The sequence below is a fragment of the Lithobates pipiens genome, unplaced genomic scaffold (genome assembly GCF_037356315.1).
Source record: "Lithobates pipiens isolate NorthernLeopardFrog02 unplaced genomic scaffold, aLitPip1_a1.2 Scaffold_23, whole genome shotgun sequence".
In the NCBI taxonomy this organism is placed as follows: Eukaryota; Metazoa; Chordata; class Amphibia; order Anura; family Ranidae; genus Lithobates; species Lithobates pipiens.
Window position 1 is genome coordinate 275,123,034 of NW_027507785.1, and position 9,004 is coordinate 275,132,037.

Consider the following 9,004-nt stretch of genomic DNA (forward strand, 5'->3'; position numbering starts at 1 on the left):
TTCCTGCTTCAATGTGGGTTTTCAACTGTAAAAGCCAGTGCTCTTAAATTGGCTAAGGTTGAATCTCAGGCTTTTTTTAATAGGGAATCTGCCTTTTTATCCATGGCATCTTTTAGAACGCCCATATCCTCAAAAGCCAGGTCTGCATTTAAAAAGCTGCATCAAGCTTTGGTTTCTTGCTCGATACTTGAGCACCATACTCCTCGAAAGGAAATCTTAGTTTGAAGGATTTGGAGAAGAAAGTGGCCCTTTCTGGGTCTTTCCACTCTCTATTCACAGTTTCATATAGAAATGTATACACTGGGAATACCCAATGTTTCACTTCCCCCATGCCTTGGAACATTTTATCATTTAAAGACAACTGGGCTTTGTCCTCTTTAATGTTTAAAGTAGTATGGATAGTCTTTAATAGATAATCGGGGAGGGATGCTTGGCTGGCATGTATCCACAGACTATACCACAGGTATGCCCCATACTATCCCCACCTGGAGAGAGCACAGGACACCCTTGGTTCCCTGCAACGCTTCCACCATGGCAGAGGAAACACTACAACCGAGGCCATGGTGGAAGTGACTGGTCTTTAAAGAAACTGACTGCGGTGTTTCCTGGGAAAAATGGGTGGAGCTTTCCTCTCTCCAGGTGCTGTACTGAAAGACGAGGTGAGAAATTTTGTACACTCACTACTTTACATTATAGCACAGTGTAATTTCTTCAGTGTTGTCACATGAAAACATATAATAAAATATTTACAAAAATATGAGTGTGTACTCACTTTTGTGAGATACTGTGTGTGTATATATAAATTGTATTTGCAAAGGACAGTACAAGTTTTTTTTTTTTCTATCTTCAGGTACACTTTTAACCAGTCCTCCTCAAGCTGTTGTAAGGCCCCATTCCATGTGCTGCACATAGGGCAGCCCATTCACTTGAATGGGCTGCCCTATAGGCCAACAAAGAAGCTCCTACACCTTTTTAGGCATGGCGTGTTGGGCAATATGTGGAAAAAAAAAAAAAAAGAGGTGCCATTAAAAGAAATAACAGTGCAAGCGCATCGCACATTTTTCCACACTTCCGGCTCTGTGGGTTGTGTTTGCGTGTACTGCAGTACTGTGCCTGCGTTTAATGCAGGAAAAAGGTTCTTGCACAATTTTGAAAACACAGCAGTCAGGAAATCGTATGGCGATTTTGCACAAAAAAAATTCCCGGCAGTTGCCGCATCGACAAATGCGCATGTTTTCAAATAGCATTGCATTTTGGCTGTGGGTGCAGGAACAGGTGCAATTCCTGCACCCACAACTACCCGCAGTAGTGTGAACCAGGCCTAAGTTCGTATTTGGCAATGGTTTCTTTATTACTAGTTAAATTGAATAGTTACATTGTACCTATAATATGTACCAAACACTGACATCCTTTCTCCCTCTGCTGGCCATCTCTACACACTACAGGGGTTTATGCTTTGTCTTATATGTTACAAACCTTTATTAAAGATTAATTATAAAATTATCTATGGATTTTTTTTTTTTTTAATTATTTAATTTTTATTAATATTTTCACCAATACAAAAATAATAATTTACAATACCGGGGTGGCGTAGCCTGATACATTCCAAAACACAAGACAAAATATGATTGAGTAATGGCGCTAACATAGCATACATCACGCTTAAACCTGAATGTTAGATATAATATTGGCTAGTGGCTAGGCTAGTGCGCTAAAACTGCTATGTAGCGGCTACACATCTCTGCCACCCCTTGATGCCCTTCCCCCGCCCTACCCCCCCCAGACCTCCCTACCCCCCACCCCACCTCGAGCGCGCAATGCCGACAACAACTGTCCCAGTCACAGCCAGATAACCACCTCCATGCAGGCCAGGAAAAAGAAGAGAGAAAAAAAAAAAAGGAGGAAAAAGGAAGGGGCTCCGCATTAGAGGGAAGGGGGCAGAATCCCACGCGGGTACTAGGCCATCCATATATTGACCTCACTCCAGGGGGAATCCCATATCAGTCAGCCAGGGACGCCATAATATCTCAAATTTTCTTAGATTGTTTAGCTTTATAAGCATTACTCTCTCGCACCATATTAGGGAGTTAATTGCGTTGACCCATTGTCCAGTATCGGGGGGGTTTCTAGCTTGCCAATTAATTGCTATCAGTCGCCTAGCTTGATATAAGCACTTCAGGACGGATGGCTTGATTGGCATAGGAATATTAACCCCGTCAAATATCCCCAGTATACAGGCCCTGGCCTCAGGTTTCAGAGTGGTCTTAAAAGCTCTATTTATTTTAATAACTATTTCTAGCCAATAACTGTACAGCTTTGGGCATTTCCACACCATGTGGAAGAGGTCCCCCGGTGCCCCACATCTAGGACATTCATCCCTGGTTTTCCTCCCCATTTTCCATAACTTCTGGGGGGTGTAATATGCCCGATATATGAGGAACAGATGGGACACGCGCTGGGATGGAGATATAGAGGCCAGGTGTCCCTGTTCAAGCGTTTTAGCCCACTGTTCCCGAGATATCGGGCCGAGATCCCCTATCCAACCCTGTCTACTCTTGGCTGGGCCTTCGCCTTTCAAGAAACTGCCTCTAAGCTTCATATATAGGCCCGAGATCTGACCTTTTGCGTGTCCATGATCTATGAGGGCCTGGAGCAGGGGTATTTCAGTTCGCTCAATAGTGAGTGATCCATATTGGGCCTGAATTGCATGCCTCAGTTGCAAATATTTGTAAAATGACCTATTAGGGACATTGAATTCCTGGCTGATAGTTTCAAAAGATTTCATTGTGTTCCCCTCATAAAGGTGTACTATTCTATTAATCCCCTGGCTGTCCCATTCCGGAGCTTTGTCGACCTTATTTAATTCAAACAGATGACGGTTACACCATAGAGGAGTATAGGTAGTTATTCCCACATATCCCAATTTACGCTTTGCTTGCTGCCATACCTTCCTCATTAGAGTATTGGTGGGGCAGCTATAAGAAAGGGCATTAGCCTCCAGAGCTTCGGGAACCAGTTTGTGAGGTGCTCCCATCATCATCAACTTGTGACCTATGGACCCCCCCTCTTGAAGTCCTGCCCCTGTTAGATGCTGGAGTTGGGCGGCCAAGAAGTATGCCCCCAAATGTGGTATGGCCAACCCTCCCTCCGCGACGGGCAGCTGCAGCGTGTGTAAGCCTATCCGAGCATGCCCCTTTTTCCAGATTAATTGCCGAATAAGCGAGTCCATGACCTGGAACCATTTCTGGTTGATCCAAATTGGAGAGTTGTGTAGAATGTAAAGTATTTGAGGTTGCCAAATCATTTTTACCAGGCTGCAGCGGCCCGCCACCGAGAGAGGGAGGCCACACCAACTATTAAGTTTCCTCTTCATTTTTGTCAATAATGGTGCCAGATTCTCATTGGCATATTGACTTACGTCCCCTGATATCCAAATGCCCAGGTACTTCAGCTTAGTCACCAACTCCAGGCCGGTTATCATTGGGGGTGCCCCATGTTCCCCATGCCGGAGCAGTGGTAAAAGAGCTGATTTGTCCCAATTGATCTCTAAGCCCGATTGTTGGCCAAACTCGCCCATCAGATGGATCACTCTATTCAGGGTAGAGTCCACATCACCAATAAAGAATAGAAGGTCATCTGCGAACAAGGCAATTTTTTCCTCGGAACTACCCCGCCGAAATCCCTGTATGTCCGGGCAAGACCTTACCAGGGCCGCAAGGGGCTCCATGGCCAATACAAAAAGGAGGGGGGAGAGCGGACATCCCTGCCTTGTACCTCTTTCCAGTTGAAATGGTTCAGAGGTTTCAGTACCCAGCTTGATTTTGGCCCTAGGTTTGTTATACATTAATTTTATCCACTGGGTAAAAAGGGGGCCAAATCCAAACCTCTCTAGGACCCTCCACAGATAGCCCCATTCCAAACTGTCGAAGGCCTTAGTGGCATCAAGTGCTAGGATGGCCCCCACCCCCTCATTATCTCTAGGTAATTGGACATTAAGGAAGACTCTTCTAATGTTGGTGCTAGTCGCCCTACCCGGGATAAAACCCGACTGGTCTGGGTGTATAAGTTTGTGAATGTATGTGTTTAACCGGATTGCTAGTACTTTGGCTAGTATTTTGATATCCGTACATAACAGGGATATCGGCCGGTATGATGAAACTTCCTGGGAATCCTTTCCCTCCTTCAAAATTAGAGTAATATTAGCCTCACGCATCGAGTCAGGGAGTTCCCCTGTCTCCAATGCGTGATTCAATATCACGAGGAGTTCCGGCAACAGGACCTCCCCATAGCGTTTATAAATTTCTACTGGAAGGCCATCTGGCCCTGGGGATTTATCGTTAGGCATTGCGGCCACTGCATTCCTTAATTCTTCCAGCGTAAGTGGTAGCTCAAGAGAAAATTTATCATCTGTTGATAAAGTTGGTATTGCTGTCCGAAGTAGAAAATCAGTCGCCGAATTACCTTGTCCCTGAATGACAGATTTATATAAATTCCTATAGTAATCGTGGAATACCCTCATAATTGCGGAGGGGCTGGAGACCAGAACACCTGTGGGTGACTTAATTACCTGGGCTACTGTTGGAGCACTGTTAGTTTGAACCAGGAGAGAAAGGGTTCTACCTACTCTCTCTCCTTCGCCAAAATAATGCTGGCGCTGGAAAATCCGCCTGTTCTCAGCTTTTTTTAGGAGGGCTATTTTATAGACTTGTTGGCTGTCCAGCCATTCCCGCTGACTTGCAATCGATGGTGCTGCTATGTATGCTTGTTCTGCCTGGGCTACCTTATTTCTCATTGCTAAATCCTGGTCTCGAGTTTTCCTCTTAATAATTGCTACTTGTTGTATCAATGTGCCCCTAATGTAGGCTTTTAAGGAGTCCCAAACCACACCCGGGGGGGCAGAGCCCCTGTTTATTTGAAGAAATTCCTCTAACTTTTCCTGGTGGGAACTTGGGGGGCCCATTAATACCAGCCAGCCCGGGTTAATCCTCCACTCTCTTGGGCCTGGTCTAATACCCAGAGACAGTATCATGGACAGGGGGGAGTGGTCAGACACCCCCCTTACTCCATATTCTATCTACTGGACCACCTCCGCGGCTGCTTTATTGCCCAGTACCATGTCAATTCTTGATAGTGTGCAATAAGTGCTGGAGAAGCAAGAATACTGTCTTACTTGAGGATGGCGTGTTCGCCATAAGTCGCTCAAACCTATTTCGGAGATGAAGCCCTGCAAACGCCCCATTTTGATCGCCAGTGGAGCAGGAAATCTATCAATATGCGGGTCCAGCGTTTCGTTGAAATCGCCTACTACTATACATGGGACAGCTGGTTTATCTAGACAGAACGTCGTCAACTTAACCATTACTTCCAGTTTGAAAGGAGGGGGTATATAGATATTGGCTAAAATACATTGGCGCCCGGACAGGAGGCCAAACAAAAAAACAAATCTTCCCTCTTTGTCAATAGAGGACTCTTTGCACAGAAAATCTGTGCCTCTTTTAACAAGGACACTCACCCCTCTTGAATAAGTTGTATGAAAAGAGTGATAGTATGCCGAGAACCTCCGGTTCCTTAACAATGGGGCTGTACTGGGAATTAGGTGTGTCTCTTGAAGGAAAAGCAAGCCAGGACCTCCCCTTCCTGTTTCCAGAAAAACTGCTGCCCTCTTTTTTGGGTCTCCCAATCCCCTCACATTCCATGATAAGATATGTGCACTACCCATAGGTGCTGTTAGTACTCAGACCGGACGGGACAGGGGGGAGGGAGAGAAGGGGGCCCGCCCTCCCACGACGGGCCCACTGTCCCTCCCCCCCCCCCAATTCCGTTGTATCGGCTATACGCGCTCGAGGTGGTCCCCTTAACCCTACGACCCACCCATCCTCCCCACCCTCCCATCCCCCCGCCCCCCCCCAACTTCCTGAGCAGCTCCTCCCCCCCCCCACCTCCTCCCACCCACCCGCCCACCCATCAGGGTATCCCCTGGGGGACACTATTGTGGCTCGATTTTCCATACTCCCCAGGACCCTGGACACCCAACTCCGTTCCCCCCGCTCTCCCAAATAGCCCAGGGAGCCCTAGGCTCCCCGGAATGTCTCACCTCGACCTCACTCAGTACCCCGCCACTAATGCCACCTAGGCTCAAAAGGAAAAAAAGAGAAATAAAAATAATAAAAATAATAAAACGAAAAACAAAAAATACAAAACACAAAAAGGGGAGGGGGGGGGGAGGGAAAGTGGCAGGGCGTATTCAATGAGGCATCCTCGATGCCCAACCATTAAGCATTTCTAATAGTGTTTACACTATGTTATGACGTACCTGCCATCTCCCTTCCTCACCCCCCCTTACTAATCAATGATCCTATAAAACATACCACATACTTTCATAAAAAAATTCCCCCGTGCTGCTCAATAAAGTTATTTCAAGTGCAGATATTATATAGAATTAAGACAGTGCACCTTTGCATCCAAAAAAAAAAAAAAAAAAAAAAGGAAAAAAAGGAGGAGAGGAAAAAAAAAAACAGGGGGGGGGTGTTCAATGACACCCCCTCCAGGACCTATGTGAGGTATATAGTGATATTTGCATTATCTTGTGCGGTTTATACCAACATTTATACTAACACCCTTGCTCACCCCTCCTTTCTAAAAGGTGCAGATTAGTGCTAAAAAAAAAAAAAAAAAAAAAAAAAAAAAAAAAAAGGACACTATAATCCCATACCTCGAGCTAGATCTAGCTAATATAATAAATTTTCTACATCTCTAGAATTGTTACTCGTGCAGGTTTTATACAAAAACAGGGGGGGGGTGTTCAATGACACCCCCTCCAATACCTATGTGAGGGATATAGTGATATTTGCATTATATTGTGCGATTTATACCAACATTTATACTAACACCCTTACTCATCCCTCCTTTCTAAGAGGCGCGAATTAGTGCTAAAAAAAAACATTATAATCCCATGCCTCAAGCTAAATCTAGCTAACATATATAAGTTTTCTACATCTCTAACATTGTTACTCGTGCAGGTGTTATCCCCAAAAAAAAAAAAAAAAAAAAAAAAAAAAAAAAAAAAAAGGCTCCCAAGGAGCCAGTCCTATTTAGCCAGTCCCAATGGTTGCAGAGTGGCTAAAAATCACTTTTATGTTCCTCCAACCATCTTTCCACTTCTCCTGGGGTGTCAAAGAAAAGAGTTGAGCCCAAAGCAGTTATTCGTAGCCGGGCAGGATACAACAGTGCATAATTTAACTTATATTGGCGGAGGGTTCGCTTAATAGGGATAAACTCAGCTCTCCGTTTCTGTAGATCTGGCGAGAAGTCTGGATAGAATGAGACCCTGGATCCTTTATAGAAAACATCCTTCAGCTCCCTGGTCCTACGTAATAAAATGGCACGATCATTATAGTTCATGAGTCTCAATATCAGAGGCCTGGTGCGGCCCTCTGATAGATGCGGACCTGCGGGGACTCTATGGGCCCTTTCAATAGCAAAGAGAGTGGTAAAGGGGGTGTTACCCATAAGTTCCCTGAACCAAATTTCCAAAAAATCTATGGGGTTAGACCCCTCGCTTCCCTCTGGGAGGCCAATCAGGCGGATATTATTCCTACGGTTGTTATTTTCCAGCGCGTCTAGTTTTGCTGACTGTATGGCTGATTGTTTCAATAGTGCATTTATTTTTTGCTGTAGTGGGGAAAAGTCATCCTCGATCGTGCTCAGTCTCCCTTCCAGAATCGTAGTTCTTGCCACTGTATTGCTCAGTAGTTGGCCCATGGAGTGCAATTCAATTTTAATACTGGCTAGCTGGTTATCGAGGCCATCTATAGACACTTTGCATTCATTAACTGCCTTCAATATATCACGCAGTGTGGGCTCATCACCCTCCAATGGAGGGGATTCCGCCGGCGCTGGTATATTGTGTGCTATCTTGCTTGCTGCTGTAGCTGCATCATGTATCTTGCTGCCACTAGGTGATCGTCCTGGATTAGATGCTAGTTGAGTGGTACTTCTCCTTTCCGCAGTACCCCCCTGTGTCTTTGTTTGGACTGCTGGCTGGGGGGGCCCTTTTCTGGTAGGGGAGGTTGCATGGGCAAAGCGTTCCAGTTTTGCTACTACAGTAGCCGATGCCTGATTTGCTTTCTCTTTAGCAGCCCGAGTTTTTTGATTCCCCTCACCAATCATCCCATCCTCGTTAGCCCGCTTACTAAGCATGGTAAAAAAGCGGCCAGAAATAGAGATGTTAAAAAATTGCGATAGAATCGCCCCCCAAAAAACCTAGTGTTAGCAGCGTGATACAAGTCCATGCGGTAAGGCAAAAGAGATAGTGCGGTGGCTCCAAGCCAAGGTAACAGCAGGGTAACCGTGCAGGCTGAGCATGGACCCAAAAGACTATTCCCCCAACAGTTTGCTTGGTTCTAAATGTTCTAGATGTTGTATTGGATTTGCATAGATAATTTAACAGAGTTCATCACGCTATAGAGACTGCAATACTAAAAAAAAAGAAAAAGAAGGGGAGACAGCCCCTTCAGTAAATCCCAAGGGCTCCAAAGGCTTGGGACCCTATATCTTCCAGCAAACAGGCTTAGTGTGTAGTAGAGGTAGACAAATATATTTGAATGTTCATATGGTCATTCCCAGGTACTGTCCCCTCCTCCTTGCTTGCCTCTCACCCCACCGCACACTGCCGCTTTACCGTCAGCCTAGGTAGATGCCATAGGCTTCTTCTTTATGAATTGCTGCGGGCCGCCGCCCGGGTCTTCTTGATGACTTCTTAATAGCTGCTGCTGCAGTCACTGCTCTCAGCGCGTCCCGAGTCAGCTGGAGAGGTTCCCTCGGGCTCCCGCAGGCTCCCTCTGCTCGGCTCGCTCCCGATGACGCGCCTCTGATGACGCTGGCGCCACGCCGACACGAACTCCCGCGAGACCCACCGCCAAGCACCGCCCGGCGGTGTACAACAAGCTCCGGAGCCAGGCGACCAGGGCCGCCACGTCCCACACAGGGTCCAGGTAGAAGCCCA